The sequence below is a fragment of the Phaethon aethereus genome (assembly GCF_964289735.1).
Source record: "Phaethon aethereus genome assembly, chromosome: 1".
Classification (NCBI taxonomy): Eukaryota; Metazoa; Chordata; class Aves; order Phaethontiformes; family Phaethontidae; genus Phaethon; species Phaethon aethereus.
In genome coordinates this window covers 122,507,735-122,527,713 of record NC_138575.1, presented here as the reverse complement: position 1 = coordinate 122,527,713, position 19,979 = coordinate 122,507,735, and positions in this window count along the sequence as shown.

Sequence of the window (19,979 nt, the reverse complement as noted above, 5' to 3'; positions counted from 1 at the left end):
TCCGACTTATAATTACAGTAGAAGAAGATTAAGCTATTAGGCAAGATAACAACTGATGAGATTTAGTGAAGACAACTACTGCAAATCAAGAAGAACAAACTGAGCTAATCACATACTTAAATTGAGGCAATTAACTGAGGAATTACTTTGGTTCACTAAAGAGAAGTATCTCCTCATTACCCAGTAGTGGTAAGAAACAAACTATGTTAAACTTTAAGAAAAATAACTGAAAAGGTATTTACACATTTGGCTTTTATAACCTAATTTAGGATACAGCATCCAGTTCTAGTTAGCAGATACACAGCCTAAGCAGATGTTCATTCTGCAAACAATGATGCTAGATGAGCTGGTGTCGCTCCCAGATGTTTATCACTGCCACCATGCCAGAGCTAATTACTTACACAGCTCTACCACTGAGCGCACAGAGCACGTGAATGACTTCTGATCCTTTTCACATAAAGTCAGCTAGGCTAGTTCAACTCGCTGTTAAAGGTGGCTATGATGTAAACCAGCTGACTTTGTCTAAAGCACACTGCTGTGCACTCATACAACCCCTGCTCTTGGCTGACCTATTAGTGTGGTAATTTCTGGCTCATGTGTGGCGATTATCAACTCACAGCAGGACTATCTTTAACCAGCACAGCTATACCCAGAAGTATATGGCCTAAGGTATCTGAAGTAAGCCTAGGAACATATGAGTTCTGGACAACTTAGCTTTAAAAATGCCAATTATTCTGTGTTAAAGAAATCAAGAGTAGAAGGAAAACTGTGCATTTGTGTTATATTCAAAGAGTTACAGATAAAAAAAAAAATAACCTGAGGCTGAGAGAGTCAGCCAGTCTGCTTCATGCAGAACAGAATTAACTCTCATTCTACTTATTTTGAAAACAAAGTGTGAGAAAAACCCAAGAAAATGTTTAAGGTCATGTAAACTGGAAGCTGATGCATGAATTGCAGTCAGAAACTCCATTGCTGTATGTGGCAAAAGGGAATTCATAAAAGCACTGCATTCTGCAAAACAAAGTGCAAGGAAAAAAATTCAAGCCTTTAATAACAATAAGTATGAAGGCAAAACATAGAATGGAAAGGAAGCTAAATTAAGAGGGGTAATCCTAATTAGAAATGTGGAGACTTTGTGAAAGTTAAGGAGTATCTAAGAGAAGAGATTAAAGGTAAGCTGAAACATGTACACAAAGTGATCACTTAACGTACATCACTCCTCACTTGCTCTACTTACTCCTTCATAATTAAGAGTAAAGGGACCACCTAGTAACTTTAACATAAGGTGCAAGTAAGCCGTTGGAGTTCAGGAATACAATTTTTAACTTATACAAGCTACGACAGATGTTTCTAAGAGATATAAATAGTTATGCTTCAGGGTATAAACCAACCACTAACTGTCTTAGGGTTGTGAAGAAACTACTCAACAGACCTGTTAACAAGTAATTAGAAGTTCCTTCTAATTTTCCCCTACACAAGTTCCTTTGAAGTCTTTCTGAGAGAAATGAACGACTGGCAGATTCAGCATGCCTATTTGTTCGTTCTTATTTAACTTCAGTCCTGGCACTTGCTCTCTAAGATAGATCCTTATATTCATATACAAAGTTAAAAAGAAACAAAAATCAAAACAGCAAGCCTGTTTGACACCTGAAAAGGATCTAGAATCGGCTTCACTTTTCATCAAAATACAAAGCTTCCAGGGCACACTGCTTTCTAACGGAGATAAAATATTGGCTGTGAGAAAGCTGCTCACCCCTTTCCTTCAATGGATTGAAGACGACATTATCTTGTTCCAGCAGAGTATCTTGTTCCCACTGATGTATAATGTAGAGGATAGAAACCTAAAAACCAACAGAGAAATATTCAGCCGTAAACACCACCACAGAACATACTTTCTGAGACAATATGATTAAAGAAAATATTTTGGTTTGTTATGTGGTTCCCTCCAAGTTTAAATAAACTGACAGGATTTCTTTGCATTTGTTGCAAATTTTTTTTGGCATTTTTAATAATCTCTTATCACGCCACTATCCCATGCTATTATTTGAACTTTCCCTCATCTTATTCCATTCATTCTCCATATTTATTTTTGGTTTTGCTGGCACCTGTAACAGAAGGTTACATTTGGACTGCTAATTTGCTTGCAGTCCTTTATATTGCAACCTTTATATTTTACTCTCTGGCTCAGAGTCTGTCTGCTTAGACTAGACAAGACACATCCCAAAAATAAAACTACAAAATGCAAATAGGAGCAACTCAGTGTTTTAAATAAAGTCCTTCCATGTAAAAATTAAGCAGGAAATCAAGAAAGGTCAAAGACTTTTTAAAATTTAAACATCCTTCATAGTCATGCTTTGATTCAACAGTAGAACGTGTTCTAATGATGGCTATGATGAAGTAATCTACTACATGATAAAAACTAACAGACTATAGGGAGGAGTATGAGCCATTGTTAGGATCATGTGTTCTGTGAAGACAGGTTTTGCTAAAGGATTATTCAGCAATTTTAAAAAGCTTTCCAAAAATTACCACTTAAAATTACTTTAATTATATTTAATTTAATAGCACCTGTTTGATATATTAAAGCTACTTTTAAAGAGTAGCAATGATTGTGAAAGCAAAGTAGCAAAGACTGTGAAAATGTATTTAGAAAACTGCTTAAAAGCATTAAAAAAAGCCTGCAAAACTATCTCAGGGGAAATTCCAGACACTAACGTTGTACAAAGGCCATCTGAAATGATATGATGGCTAAAACACACAGCTGAGATGTTGTATCAGATTATCTCTATTTATCAGAGAGACAAAGTTCCTGTGTTCCCAATTTTGCCAACTGCATAAAAACTGGAATGAAAGTAATTCCAACATTTTTGAAAGTGAGATGAAGTTGGTATTTGGATTTGAGAACCAAAATTTATCCATGCGTAGTGCAGAAGTAACGTTTTTCAGACAAGTTCACAGAAAAACGAAATGCTATGGGCCACTCTATATAGATGCCATCTCTGGTTCATGAAACCTAGCCCTAAGAGAGCGAGGAAGATACTGGGAAGAGTTACAAGGCGTTACAAGCTTTAGTAATTGGTTAGGGATGAAATACTGAGATAGAAGGAGTTTCAGTCCAAACTGATACACCTGGTCTTGAAGCCTCAAGGGGCAGGTAACACATCCAAAATTCTTACCACTTTCTTTTAAACTGTCAAAGACCTATATGCCCAAAGAATGGACTTCTCTCATTTCTGTAAATTCTTAATTCTGTTCTGAGAAGACAGTGTATCCTCTTATTCCCTTCTTTGCAGACTTTTTATCTTCTATAATTTTGGTACTCATTTTCACCCACCTCAACTTACTGTGCTATTTTCAAATAGAGGACTTCTCACTATTCATAGCATCTTCTGAATATAGGTCACTGCCAGATAAATTTGAATTATCTATTCCTTGCCTCTGCTCAGACATAAAGGAGGACTACTTCACCATTGCAAATCTGAAAAACCTGCTCCCTTCATTCAGAAACAACTGCAGCAAAGAACCGATTGTGCCACTGCTGCCATACCTGGTCACTCAAAAGTATTTCACATATGAAGAAGAAAGTAGCCCTTGCCTGCAAAGCCATACACTGAAACTCTGGGAACAGGCAAGTTTCTAGGCAGTGTACAAGATATGGAGGGCAGAAAGAGAGAGGTACTGAAGAAATGCAGGCCCAAGTGAAAAACGCTGCAAAGGAAAAGGGTTTGGCCGAGAAGGAGCCAGAGGACATTGCAGTCATATTGCCTTCTTCCAAGAGATACCTGACAGCAGTTAAGACTAGAGTCTACCCTAAGACATATCACACAAGAAAACAAGAGAGATCTGAGCTTGCACACTATGTCCTCTCACATATCCCAGTGTGGGCAAGAGCAGGGAGCAGATACACCTGTTAAAGGATGGGGACAACACCAAGGCACTGTGGAGCCTAAACTTGGAGATGCTATTGCCAATTTATTTTTTCCTTTTATTCGTCTTGCAGACAAACTTTAAAGTCTTCATAATAAAGAAGATAACCATGAAACAAAAAACAAGGGCAACTTGCTTTGTCACTTAAAAAGCATATAATGACTGAAGTTTCCACTAACAAAGTAAAATACAACTTTGTTCATTCAAGCATAGAAGTCGTCTCTGTTCAGTCATTCTCTCGTTTTGCATGTCAGCTAGTAAGAAACAAAGACCTGTGCATACATTCACATATACAAATATTAGCAGACATTAAGATCAATATACATTTATATTTTTACAGATACAAACAGTAATAATAACAAAGCAGTATGTAGAGCATATATCACAACAAGTCATCAGGGATTCATTCTACCTTTGCTGCAGTGTTTATCTACCTCCATCAACCTGACTACCAAGAGACGTTCAGTAAAATTAAGACAAACAAATCAATATGAAGTTGATGCATATAAGTTTATTAAAATCGTGCTCATTGAGAATGTAGTTCTCATTCAGCAGCAACGTGACTTTAATTTCCTCTATCTTATGTAGTTACAAAATATAGCCATTATTTAGAATATTATACTTTTAGAAAGATGATGCTCCTGTTCAAGAATATAATTCCAGCCCTCAGGGAGTTGCACTATACAGATACAGCTAAACAGTCATTACACAACAGCTATGCTGTCAATTCCCCTGGGAGATAAGCCCTAAAAAGCCACAAATCCAATTTTTGGCTGCAGCAAAAGGAAATTTACTTCGTGTCACTTTTCCTCCTTTATTGTTTGGTGGTCCAATAAAGTTATTTATATATTAATATTGATGAATATGAGATTGCATTAAAAATGAATGTATATTATACTTTAAGAAACTGAAAATTAAAAATAAATTAAAATCTACCGCTAAGGTTAAATTTCTTCAGAAATACAGACTACGCTACAAGCTACCATCGATCTTTCTTTGCCTGTAGGATTTTGAACATATATACTGTGTAATACTGACTTTATTCAGCAAGATCTCTCCAACACTATATATACTGCTTCATTGTCCCATTAATCTTTCATAGCATCCTCTTTTCCTATCAACCCATTTCAGGACTTAACAAGCCATACAAAGTATTTATATCACAGACTATCTTCCAAGCATCACCACACAATGTCAAACAGCATGACAAAGAACAAACCATCTCATGAAAATATTTGCGTTCCTTTAGCAATTCACTCTTTGTGTAAACAGTGCTTTAAAGGAATTCTGGAAATTCTATTTGCAGGTACAAAATATGAAAAAAGTATTATAAAAATTGTGCCACTTTGCAAGCTAAAACTGCATATGCAGTAACTGATAAAATGGATATTAAGGATGCATAAGATAATATAAATTTCTCAAGGCACAACAACAAAAGCAGAATTAAGGGCATCTGGGTCTTCTGAAGAACTTCACCTCCTTAATTCTGCATACATCCTTTGTGTTTACACCAGCGTATTTCTTGGGAAGCATGCATAATCATGGTTCGTGTAATCGCCAATTTACCATAGCGCTTCTTAACAGCAAGGAAGATGAGAAATCCTATCCAATCTAGTCATAAGATGATGTCAGCTCAGTATGCTAGGTATCCTGCCTCCAGGTAGCTCTTGGCATCGCACAAGGAAATCCTCAGGTTGCTCTCCTACCTTCTGCAAAATGAAAGCCTCATTCTTCTAACTGTTAGAAGATTCTCAAATTCAGGAAACTCCCTACAGCACCTCAGTTTCTCCTACCCATTTCACACTGCAATTTGACCCTGTCTATGAAACAGTAAGGAATTAAGGGGACTAAATAGAAATTTTGGGAAAACAAAACTTGGGGGAAAGGAAATCTCCCTTCTTTAATTGCTCCAAGACTCCCAAGGGATTATGACATGAGGGAGCAAAAATATTTCCCATCACTCCCTCATCCATCCCCAATATTCACATAGTAAATGAAGAGTCCTTTCGGGTTTTGTGGTTTGTTTTTTTTTTCCCCCCTGTACTCTTAACACTGCAAACTGGAAAACTTTTTACAGTTCTCACTTGTGAATCCTAGTGTAGACATCATGATTCCTCTCACACATCTACTTGTCACAGAACAGAGAATGTACTTCTTTTCCTTCCTCAATATTTACCACTGTGTCGTCATCATAACATTTTAGACCCAAAATCAAGAAGATAGTGTAGTATCTGCCTTGCTGCTCTCATGGTAAGAGAACTGCATCAGAAAGACTACCAAAAACCCTTTACATACCAGAGGACGTGTATCAGCAGCTCCACAGCTGGAACTGATTCTGGTACAGATTTCCTACATAATTACATTTAATTACTTTTTCAAACACAACTTCATTTAAAGAACAACCCCAAAAACAACACCAAAAAACCACGAGAACGCCACTCTCCACACTTCCCCAGCACTCCTCACATGGATAAATAACAGGTTTGTATATGAGCTAAACACACAATTCTGTTCCTTTGCCATTGAAGCCTTTGGAATATCCACACAAGCATGTACTGAATCTCTTAGTTCTGGAGACACTTATTTTATCATATCCTTCCAGACAAATTAAACAACAGCAACAGGAAATCCTATTTTAATCATGACTTATATCAGCACCCAATAAACTATGACTGAAATTAATCTTGTTTCGTGTTTAGAATCTGCGGTTTCATAAAGAAGACACAGAATAACTCGCTATGCCTTTATTGTTATTGAATACTTTACAATGTTATCAAGCAGTTTATGTAGGCATATGTAAGTTTTCCAACATTTTTACTGTAAAATCATAAAAGTTTCTAATGATGCTTTCTATGAAAGACTGAATTCCTAATGCTACTGAAATGCAGTTAAAAGGATGAAGAAGAGTTTAAACACTTCATCAAAATTAAGATGTTCCATTGTCAGTTATTTCATTTTTAAGTCCTTTATGGCCTCAAGTTGCGCCAGGGGAGGTTTAGATTGGATATTAGGAAAAATTTCTTCACTGAGAGAGTGGTCAGGCATTGGAACAGGCTGCCCAGGGAGGTGGTGGAGTCGCCATCTCTGGAAGTATTCAAAAAACGTGTGGATGTGGCACTTCAGGACATGGTTTAGGGGACATGGTGGCGCTGGATTAATGGTTGGACTTGATGATCTTGAAGGTCCTTTCCAACCTAGTGATTCTGTGATTCCTTTATGATTTCAGAAATAATGAATGTCAGTGAACCAAGCATTAACCTGGACTAGCTGAATAAACTAAAGTGACACAAAATCCTGGTCCTGCAACTCTGTGCTGAATCTGGTTCCAATCGGTCAGTAACTTTTCCAGAATCTTCCCTCTTTTGACTCTAACATTTGACCGAACATGAACAACTTTGGCTACTAAGCTTAGGCCCTAAAATGAAGAGTCATTTTCTTTTCAAAATGGTGATTAAATAAAAATTCTCACTTTCCTGCTCCACTTTGTCCACATCTCTTCACTAATGGTGAACCAGAAGCAATCAGTTCAGCAAGTTTTTGCAAAGAAGATGGAGCACTGCATCCAGCTCTGGAGCCCTCAGCACAGGAAAGACATGGACCTGTTGGAACAGGTCCAGAGGAGAGCCACAAAAGTGATCAGGGGGATGGAGCACCTCTCCTGTGAGGACAGGCTGAGAGAGTGGGGGCCTGGACAAGAGAAGGCTCTGGGGAGACGTTATAGCAGCCTTCCAGTACTTAAAGGGGGCTTGTAAGAAAGATGGGGACAGACTTTTTAGTCGGGCGTGTAGCAATAGGACAAGGGGTAATGGTTTTAAACTAAAAGAGGGAAGATTCAGACTAGATATAAGGAAGAAATGTTTCACAACCAGAGTGGAGAAACACTGGCACAGGTTGCCCAGAGAGGTGATAGATGCCCCATCCCTGGAAACATTCAGGGTCAGGTTGGACGGGGCTCTGAGCAACCTGATCTGGTTGAAGATGTCGCTGCTCATTACAGAGGGGTTGGACTAGATGACCTTTAAAGGTCCTTTCCAACCCAAACCATTCTATGATTCTATGTGCTGTGTTCTACCCTCTTCTGTTCCTGCTGCCAACGCTCCTGTCCCCTTACTTTTCTACCCATGTTCTTTCTGCTCTTCAGCCTCTTACTACTGTTCCACATTGCTCCTTCCACACCAATGTACAGCTTGTCCTCCTTCTCACCTCTTGCCCTCTCTTGTTCCCCTCACTTGTGAGCATTTGTAATTTTGCTAGTACCGCCCTTTTCAGGTTCCTGGGCCCACTGCATTTCCACCAAGCTTCAATCTCTGTTCCCCACCTCTCCCTGAACACCAGTCTTCATCCTTCCATGAGTACCAGTGCTGCCTAAGCGTTCTGGGGTTGGGGGAGAAGCACAGATAAAAGACAGACTATTAGACTATTAAACTTACCCACCACCTACTGCTGTGGGGTGCATCATGCTTAACTACTTGGTCCAGATGATGACTGCACAGGCAAGTGACATGCAAGGACCAACAGACAGGAAGATATTTGTGTTACATAGAATATTCAGATAGTTCAGTTAATAAATATTTGCCCACTAACATGCATGAACCAGTTTTTCAAGAGCTTATGATTCGTTGAAATTTCCTGAGGAACAGCCATACACTCCATGTGAATGTTTACACTCTCTTTCCATCTCTCCTCTGCCACACTAAATTCCAGGACTCAAGTGTCGATATGCTCTTAAATAAGGCAAACAAGTATTCTGCCCCCCTTTAAATTAACATTCTTACTTTCTCTTAAAGTAATTTTCAAAATGCTGAGTCATTTGAGATTGAAGTTTCCAGAACAACCCTGCTCAAACACACTTATCATGGCAAATTTCAGTATGACTAAGAAATAAGCTACTGAAAACATAATCTCAAAATAATAAAAAAAATGAACCAGGTAATCTTACTCCTGGCATCATACTAACACGACCTATAACACAAAAATGTGTGTATAGAACATATATAAATTAAGTGATCATAGGCTGACCTGAAGTTGAAGTCTTTTAGTCATAAAACATACAACATAGCACACACATTTTTGTTCCCATATTCTCTAGGCACATTAAACATGTACAAAGCTCCAATTTCTGTTTTACAATTGCCTCTGTTTCCATTGAATATAAAAAACTTGGACTTTATTTTTCAGTAATAAGTATTATAATATCTTTTTCCCTTTGTTTTGTTTGCTATGTAATTTGAAAAAGGCTAAGCAGGATGTGAAGTATACCCACATTTCCTAATTTCCTCTGTCCTCAAGAAAAAAACACAGGCAATTCCAAAAGCTCACAAATAAAATGCAAATTGGAATTTGGTCATTTAAAAAAATGGATCTCTCTTTTAGTACACCAGCAGTAAGCTACCATATTCTACTTTTTTTACCTGAATTTACTGTCAGCTGCAGAATTTGACAATTACAGACCCATAGGTATACCAGGCTACAGGACAGTACATGATTACAACTCAGCTCCCATTTTCAGAGATCAGCTTTGACTCTAAGTACTTAAACGACCTTTCTTGTTTAACAGCAAATAGCTCTTTTATACACATATTGCAGGGGGAGAACATCATGGCCTGGAGTAGTTACTATATTAAAAACAAAGGAGAGTGTTCATACGGAGGATGATAAGCAAGCATGTGACGACAAGCAGACCCAAGTTTTATTTCCACTTCTAACACTGACTTCCTTTTTGTCCTTCAGTAACACATTCGACTTGGTATCCCCATGCTGCTGGCAGGGGAACCAAGTTACTGCCCTTTACCAACTTCATAAAAACATGCCAGTGCTCCATTAACAACAAAGATTGGTACTTTCAGATTCTTGGTGTCATTACTTTATTTTCCACCCCACTCAGTTCCATTTGAGGATACCCATGTTCTGCAGTTACAACATGAAACGTCGTATTGAAAAAACTGAAGAACCTGCTAACAAACGTGAATACTTCAGCATTCAATTATCTTGGGGAGGGCTAAAAAGGTCTGGGTAAAATACTTTGGTAACATCTGGCAGTAAGTAAGCAAAGGAAAGAACTCTATCAGCAGCTTTTTTCCTTGCTCTTGGAATCCTCTTCCTTAGAAGGGCAGTAAATTGTTTTACATTTTGTGCAGCGTTGAGCTGTGGTAAAATACCCCCCGCCAGAGACTTATCATTTGTAAACCTACAAACTCTTTTAACAAGTGAGACTGAAGCAACCAGCTGTTGCAAGAGAGAAGTAACATTTGTGGAATTTTAAATTTCGCACAAAAAAAATAATTCAGTCTTACTTACACCAGAATAAAAATATTAATCTGTTTTATTGTAAGATTTCACATATGTTCCAGTTTTGCAGAGGTAACATTTGTCTCCCAGACCACTATGTAATAGTCTGAAACACAATTTGGATGACATCTCTCTTCATTCGGGACATTACCAGAGCCATTAGAACAAGCAGTGCCACTATCACAGTAGTGGTTCTGTGGATCATTCACCCTTGACCGTTAGTGTGGGGCTTAGTAACAGCAAGAGAGTTACTCATTTCCAGGAAACTGAATTGCTCCTAAACACTTCTAAACTTGCTGTGGTAGCAATCAGAATTACTATGACTTTAATACAGCACTGCATTTACAGTACAGGGAAAGGTACGAGAAAAATACAGTCAGAAAGCAAAATTCTGAAAAAGAAAGTACAGCTTCTAGAAGACATACCCATTTTACAAGTATTTAGAATAAACATGTATATTTCATTCATTCTAAACTCCTTTCAGTTGCACTAATGGAAGACTGCAAGGACTTGGTTTTAAAATGTCATTTTTATATTCAAAAGACAATCCAAAACTTCTAAATTGTATCTAGATTAAGAAAGTACAAATCAAGGCTGTAAGTTACTTAATATTAGACTAACTTTTTACATGCCAAAGTGAAATTTCCAAATACAAAATAAAACTCCAACTAACTGTAACAACAACACAAAATCTGAAGAATTTTCGGTTTTCCTGTAAGCACATAGGAAATGGTAACAAGATAAAGTCCAGTCCAGTGATGCACTTTAACTACGTAAGACCCACTTCATATACGAGACAGGTATTAGTATCCAATTTATGTAGAGAAGGATACACAGGCAGATAAAAAAAATGCATGCCCCAAAATCTCTCAGGAGATCAATGAGAATGAACGCTATCAGTCTTCAAACTCTCACTGCAGTGCAATAGCCTCTACACTACCCTTCTGTACCCCGTAAAGTAAGTGGAGCTATGCTTTTCACCACTTAACTGAAGCTTACATTAAGAAAACAGTGCAACCTACACTGAAGTTTTCCTGTGGATACTTTACTCATAAGATACAAGAAAATACATAAAGTGGTAACAGTCAACAGTAAAAATATACTATACACTTCATAAAATAAACTGAAAATAGAACATACATTAAAAAAAAAAATCAGAATGACTTATTTTGGATCGATTAAACAATGACATACCAGGAAGTGTGAAACTGTTTCTTCAGACTGAATAAATGTGAAATGTTTTGGGGTTTTCTTCCATAATGAGTATACATGGCTACACACAGACTCAGAAAAATGTAATTCTGCAATTTTATTTTACAGAGCTGTTTAGAAAATGCACTCAAAATGCCTTTGCTCTTGCTTGATACTCCAGCAATAACAAGTCTGGAAATACACAGAAGGATTTTTGATACAATCGCAACAATGTGTTTCCTGGTTCGTTATAATCCAGAAAATTTGTACATGCAACTAACAGGGACTAACCAGGACTCATTCTTAAACAAGACTTCAGTGCTTACCCAGCTGCAGAAGCTATATCACTTTAACTACACATATAAAACTAAAGGGACATAACCCCATAGCATAGTCAGACTGTAAACAGTTTATATCCCATAGAGGAAAAGGAAAAACCTGGAAGTGTATTCACAGTACAGAGAATAGCAAGGTGCATTAATTTCTTAAGCTATAGTTGTTACAATTCCCCTAATCAAACAATCTACAATGGTGAAACTTTGTGCAGAGCATGCTCTAGAATAAAACTATGAACAGTATTATGAACTAACTATACGTGCATGTTTTTGTAAAGACTAAGAAAGAATTCTTTAGCTCCTTTAAAAAAACAGTTAGTGAGAAGCTTAGCATACATCGAAAATTATCTACACCCTTCTGCTATCCTCCACAGGATTCTGGCTCAAGTAATTTCCAACATCCACAGACCAGAACATATTGTTCATGCTCCCTATTTCTGTGATCTGTTTAATGGAATGCACACATCATATTCCAAATAGGGGCAAGAACAAAAATGAATCTTGTATGGACAGCTCTTAACTGCATGTGACCAAAAAAAAAAAAAAAATAATTCATTGCATGGCATAAAAATTCACTTATAGGGGTATTGTACCAGATCTAGAGTCTCATTCTCCCTCTCAAAACCATACTACTTAGATGTAACTGACAAAAAGGGGTCATAAACTGCAGCAGCAGATTAAAAAAAAATTAAAACCGTGACTGTGTCTCCAAAATTACATTATATGTTCTCATTTAGGACAAGAGAAAATATTTAAGAAATAATAAAAAAGATAGTGATAAGCTATACAGGGAAGTATCACACAGATGTGTTAATCACTTATATTTTTAACTGGTGAACTCCGGGCCATACAGCTGGCATTGTGGGAATGAGGGAAAGCTATCGAATACTCCATGGAGACCCGGGACATGTGGCTAACTGAGGCAGTATTTCAGGATAAAACCAGCACTTGATTTATTGTTGTTTAGACACATCATAAGCAGGGCCTCTGGGCAATGTCAAGTTTCAGCTCCTAATTGCGGCTGTGTAAACACTCAGGAAGCCTCAGTCTAGGTGTCAAGAAGCCTCTACTCGTCACCGAAGCCAAGAGACAACGAGGTCACATGAGAAATAAAATAAAAGAGGAAGAAAACACCTCACGCCAGAACAGCGCACACTGCCCCAAGTGCCAGCCGCTAACAGAATCTGCTTTCTATGAACGAGAGGCGCGGGGGGGGGGGGGGGGGGGTGAGGCACAGCCTAAGACACGCCAGCCCCCGCTCTCCCGAGGCCGGGCCGGGCTCTGCGGGACCGCGCCGCCGCCACTGAAGCGGTACCCGGACAGGGGGCAGGGTCTGGGTATCACCGCCCCACCCCGCCAGCACCCCACAGCGCCGGCACCGGGGCTACGCGCGGCCGCAGCGGCCAACTGCCATGAGGCAGTCCCCCTCCTCCTCCGGGCCGCACCCGGCCGGGCCGGGGCAGGTGCGGCGGGCGAGGCAGCTGCTGCGGCGGTTTGATCCCCGCCACAGGCGAGGGCTCCCCGGGTTGGGCTGCGCCGGCGGGGCCTGGCACGGCAGCGAGGGGAGAGGCGGGGGCGAGGAGAACCCCGGAGAGCCTCTGCCGGGCGCTGCGCTCTGCCTTGCCCTGCCCCACCCCCCGCCGCCAAGGAACGGCTGCCAACGCGACGCTGGCCCTTTAAATATCACGTCGCCTCCCTCCTCCCGTCGCCCCCTCTCCCTCCCCCTCCTCCTTCTCCTCCCCCCCCCCACCCCCGGCCGCCGTGTCCCCTCCGCGCGGCGCCGAGCAGCGGCCCGCGCTCCCTCTCGCCCCGTTTCCCCTCCCCGCGCGCGCGCGTGGCGCCTGCGCGCCCCCGCCGGCGCGCGCCCACAAGAGACAACGGTTACACGGCGGCCGTTCCAGAATTTTCCTCGCTCTCCCCCCTCCCCCCCCGCCCTCCCCTCCCCGCGCCTGCCCGCCACCGCCCCTAACCCCCCCTCTGGGCGAGTTGCGGAGTGCGGGTGCCCCCTTCCCGCTGTTCCGCGTGCAGGGTTCGCCGCTTCCCCCCTCCTTCCCCAACCACCCCCCCGGTCTGGTGGTACGCCTGGGCCCGGCCGGCGGCGGCGGCGGCGGGCGCGCCGTGATGGATGGCTGGCTGGCTGGCTGGGAGCGGGTTTGAGTGACAGCGCTTACCTGGGTGCCAATCTTCGTCACACTGACAAGCGGCTGCAGCAATCGGGACCCGCACCGCCGCGACACGCGTCACCGCGCACACACGCACCCGACCAATCGCCGGCCGCGCCGCCCGAGACGACACCACGCCGCGCATCACGCCTCATCAATATTCACCATGGGGGCGGGGCACGCCCCGGCGTAGGGAGGTGGCGCGCGGCCGCCCCGCCTCGCCGCCACAGCCGCCACAGCGGCGAGGCGGGGCGGCCGCGCGCCACCTCCCTACGCTTGGTGCCTCCCGGCTCGCGCTCATGAATATGGACGATGGGGGCGGGGAAACCCAAACGGACCCGGCTACGCCTCTCCCCCGGGTCGGAGATGGGGGAGGTGAAACCACTTCCTCGGGGGAGGGGGGGAGGAGGGAGATACCAAGTGGGGCGAGGGCGGCAGCCGTGAGGCGGAGGCCGGCCCGGGCCGCCTATTGGCGCTCCGCTTCAGGCGCGGCCGGTTGCTCTTCTTGGGGCGCCTCCTTGCCGCAGAGGGCTGCGGGTGCTGGCCCGCCTGGCACGTCCCGGGGAGGGAGGAGCTGAGGGTCGGGGGGGAGTCCGCTGCCCCGGCCGCCTGCCCCCGGCTGCGCATCGCCCCGCCTCGTCAGGTGCCCTCGGGGAAGCAGCCGGGGGGTCTCACTAAGAGGCCTCCGCGAAGGCGGTACAGGCTCGTGTCCCCGAAACTCGCGGGAACTTCTCCGCGCTGTGTGTGGTGCAACTGCCTGGCAAAACTGCTCGGCAGATCCTTTGCCTTGCTGTGACCCTTCCTCCCCAAACCTAACCCCGTCTTCCTCCAAACCCCGCTCCTACTGCAGCCTCCGAGTGAGGGGGCACCCTGCACTGCAACCAGAACGTCCCCAGGGCCTCAGGATCCCGCTCTCGGGTCCTGCCGTGATCCGAAATTAAGGTGCTGCGTACGGATGGCTTGCTTTTACTGAAACTCCGCTTCCTTTCTCCGCTGGGAAGAAAACAGCACTCTATCGCAGCTCTCCTCTCCTGTTTCACCATTGTTAAATATGCTCCGTTTTCCTAAACTGTTCTTAAGTAAGGAGCAGGAGAATCTGGGAAATGCAGTTTCTGACAGACGCGTGCCTTTGTGGCTTAGCCATTTTGCTGTTGGGACATCTAAATAGTTTTTTTCTCTTGTAGATTCTCTGTTGTGCAAAAGGGCTTGAATGTATGCCTTTCAATCAGGTCACTGAGGTATCTCTGATCTATACCTTGCTCATTTTTAAGACATCTGAAAGCTCAGCTGAGCAACCCCTCCCTCTTTGAGGGCAGAAGTTCTCAAAGCGAGGGAAAAAGCCGATACATAGAGAGCAAATCTCATCTTGGGAAGCTCAGCTCAAAACCAAAGCAGGTTTAGTTTCATGTTTTGTAGTCCCTTTGCAGAATAGCAGCTGGGAATCTACTTGATTATCCTGTAGCCCTGTAAACTGGGAATGCCCTACAGTTTTTCAAGGTTCATGCCACTCTTCCTGTTGGTTTAACAGTAGCGAGCCGCCTAGTTTGTTTTGTATCACACTTTCCTGGGCCAGGCCACTTAAAGCAGATCTGGCTGATAGACTGGCAATAGAAATGGCTACGTAAATGATCCTGCAAGCCAGGTCTGCCTTCAGTCCTCTGAGCATAATTGCTGTGTCAAGATCCTGCTCAGCCAACACAGTTGCTCTCGGTCTTCAGGAACCTAGTCACTCTGTGCACACTGCCACCATTTGTCCACTAACAAAACAGTCGTTTCATCCTCTCTAGACCGCCTGGAGCCTTTACAGGAGTTCATTTTTCAAGCCATTTTCCCCCGTACAGTCAGAACCACGTGGATGTGAACAGAGAAAGAACTTGTACACATAACAGTGAGAGTGGGAAAGAAAACGAACTATGCTAATCCAGAGTGCTCAGATGTGTGAATCAGATCTCAAAGTTCATGTGAATGACTTATCTAAACAAGATTTAAAAAAAAAAACAACTCTCAGTTTGTCTTACTCACAAGAGCCTCTTTCTCTATTTCTGCTCTTGTACCAGGTAACAAAATCTCTAATAGAGTTCCTGTGGCCAGGCTGGCTTCTTCTACCACAAGTTTCACCTCTCATTATCCCTGACACATTCATTAGTGACACATTCACTAAACAGTGCTTAAAGTTAACTGGTTCCCATGCCCAGACCTGCCTCTTCTTAAAATGTTACTCTCCCTGCCTTTGTTCTCCTTCTGCCTTTCCTGCACTTCTTTGGATAGGAGTTCACCGATTTCTTCTGAGAAAGTACAGATTAAATTCAAACTAATTTAGTTTCTGTTTAATCTCTTCTCCCAGTGATCTTCAAAGCCTTTCTTGATGCCTTTCCCAACTTGAATTTTCCTTTCTCCTCCGGCTTCCCTTTGCTTTTTTTTTTTTCCTTCAGGTTGCCCAGAGAGGTGGTAGATGCCCCATGCCTGGTAACATTCAAGGTCAGGTTGGTCGGGGGTCTGGGCAACCTTATCTAGTTGAAGATGTCCCTACTCATTGCAGGGGGGTTGGACTAGATGGCCTTTAAAGGTCTCTTCCAACCCAGACAATGCTATGGTTCTATGATTCTATGACTCTGATTCTACTCCATCTTTTACTCTCCTCAGCCTCTGATGCTTTTCATGATATCAATAAATGTTCTAACTCCCTTGATCTTAAAGCATGTGACTCCCCAAGCACCAGAATTGAGAAAGCCTGGTTCCCCACATGTTTGTGTGTCATGGTTTGTTAACTTTAGGATCTAAGGTGCAAGCTTTAACTAAAATCTCTTCCAAAGTTGTGGTGTACATAAGGTCTTTCTTTAGCCAGTGGAGGCTGTTGCCTAAAAGCTCCCTCTGCAGACTTTCCATCATTCAGGGAGTATAGGATACATCTCCCTGGCTCCACAACTTATTTTCATGAAAGTTACTGGAACTAAATTATTCTGACAGCTTTAATCCTATCTGGAGTAAGTCACTAGGTTCAAATGTTATTAAATGACATGGATACACACCCAAATATACCTGTACCTACATGACATGACTATATAAACCTCGTTCCCATAAGAAACTAACCAAAAAATTACACTTGATCTAACTTGTGCCTTCCAGCTGCCCATCTCTAAATTCCCTAAATGCACCATTCCCAACCACTGTCAAGAAGTCCCTGCTTTTCATTTCATCTTCAGTTCTCTCTGGTACAGACTCTGCAGGCTCAAAACCTAAGCTTAATTTTTAAAATATCACAGCTGAAGATTTAAGAGAAGCACTAGAGATTACAAGGCTTTTGAGAGAAGCCTGCAATGTTTGGAAAATAGAAGGAGCTGGGAGGAGAGGAGCAGCAGGGGAAAAGAATGAAGAAGTAACGGAGATGAGTGATTCAAAGGCAAACAAAACCAAAACCAAACAAAAAGGGAAAGGATAGGTACCCTTTTTGTTTTGGTTTCTAATTGTCCAAACAGACTGTGTTGTCCCCTGTCAGTTCTGCAAAAGGACGAGGGTCCAATCCGTAGAACGGAAGACAGCAGTGGAAATGAGGAAATTCTCCGTACTACACATTTTATAAGGATTATTACACAACTGATGTAGTTTTATTCTATGAACTTCCATTGGTATGGGTGCACTCACTTAAATGCAATGGTGAGAGTGCTGCTTTTTTCCTAAAAAGCAAAAGCTACATGCCAGGGTGAATGAAATGCCATTTTAATACTTCGTAATTGCAAATTACAAGTACGTAAAAATGAGGTTCTGTAATATTTAGGCTTACAACTGCAAATAACAGAATACTCAGATTTTAAAACTTCTGTTACTTCACATTGTATGTGTTAAATACACTCACTAAGTACAACTCATTACTTAAAGCATGTGCAGATATGTTTGTAGGGTCAGGACCTTACTTGGTTACTGAGAACAGTCCCGGATATATAAGAGCATTCCTCACAGTTGGACCAAATATTTGCAAACACTAAGCTATGAAGGTCCCGTCTTACCAAATGAGAAAAGCACTCTCCCGGACCTATTATCTGAAACACACTTTCAGTTGCAATTTAGTGATAGTAGGATTGTGTAAATGTATTGGAGGGCAAAACTAGATCCTACATCCAGTTGCTAGATGAATTGGGCTTATTCTGACATCCCTTAGTAATTTCCAAGTTCTAAATATTACAACCGTGTATATAACATTAATACACATTTAACCTATTCAGAAAAAGGAGACTTCTCATGGCATTGCTCTTGATTGTCTACTTTGCAACTCTTTCATAATTAAGCTTTCAAAGGAAACATTTACATAGAGGTGAAGGGATGGGCTTCCATGCAGGTGGCAGTAATCTGTACTCATAACTTATTGAATAAAGACTGTAATTGCAGTGGTAAGACTGGAATAATCTAAACAGAGCAGGCTTTTCCACAGATTTCCATAAAAATCAGGTGAGTTTTTACATGCTGATCTCTCAACAATGGGAGGCCTCTGCAGCAAACCAGTTTCTTCTTTCGTCACTCCAAGGGAAAAAAGGATGTAATAAGGCATGTCAACCACTTAGATGTCCTCTGGCTGTTTGGAGAGCGTTCCAAAAAGCAATCTCTGTGCGCCCTGTTTGCAGGCACAGCACATTTACATCTGCAGCCACAACTTTACGTGGTATAGGAGGAGCCTGGGAAAAATGTGTGACTTATTTTATAATGGATATTGCTTTTAAGATTTTAAAGTTGAAATTAATGAGTTAACTCAGTCTAAAGAAATGTCAAACTTTGCTTGAACTAGATCACGGAGATCTGTGTAACTCAGCTGGGAGCAGTCTCTCTGGAGAAATTGAGAGCTCCATGTCCCACAGCAGGACTTGGGCTCGAACCAAGAGCTGGCACTGCAGTGCAGTACTGCTGCAAGAAGTTTCTGTGTAGGGATCAAGATGCCATCCTTTTGATGAGCTATTATTGTCTTGTGTGTTTCTACCCTCTCTGTTCAGTAGAAAAGCCAACGTACTCAAAGCCTCCTTCAAAAAAGGAAAAATTATAAATGTCTTATTCAACATTTCTTTTCTTGTTTAATCAAATTTGAATTTCCAGAGCTGTACATTAGCTGAATCACTGGCTGCATACTACTCACTCCATCTGTTTATATGGTTGAGTCACTGCATTACCAATATCTTAACACATTACTTGGAAAGAATTTTAGGCAATCTGGAGGATAAAACCCCAAAGCTCTATAAGATAATGTTGCCTTCTGTATGTTCTGTAGTACCACACTCTACATCGCTCTCTTTCTGCTATCAGAGATGTTAATTTGAACAAACTGCTATTTTAGGAAAAAGAGCTTATCATAAAAGCACAGCTTCCACTTAAAAGCTGAAGACTGAGCTGTGATGTAGAAATCCACTGTCACCTCCCCACGTGCAGCGCCTTGCCCTGGGAATTGCGCGAGGACTTCCATGGTGATGGAACAAACATGTTTCACAACCCAACGTATCTTTTTTCCACTTGAGATACTATAAACAGATTACCTTCTGAGGGCAAACTGTCTGCTTTTAATGATGCCAAAAGTTGAGAGTATCTTGTTGTCTGACCGCAAAGTTTCTTCAAAAATGTGTTATACTTAAAAAGACATTTTCATTTACCCCATTGTGGAAGGAGGGGGGCAAAAAACAGGGCAGAGGGGCAGAAAAGCAGAGTTAGAAGGACAGAGGTGGAATTGCTAATACACACCTTGATTTTTATTTTATGAAAAACATAGAGAATATTTGGTATGAATCTCACCATGGAGAACTATGAATGAATTCATGTTATTCTGGGAGTTGGGAAGCAGAAAGTGAAACCAACTGAAATAAAAGAAAACCAGTGAGACTAGTTTCACCTTCCAGACCAGGGGCTAGATCCAACTCTCACAGAAGTCAGTGGAACAATTCCCACCAGCTTGAGCGGGATTTGGATTCAGCAAAGTGAAATGCAGAAAAAATAACCAGGAAGCATTAATGAGAGGTTCTCAAACACTGGTCTACAGAGCACTTTCTTCAGTCCATAGAGACGTGTCTTTCCTCTCCATTACTCATTTGCTTCCAGCTGCTTT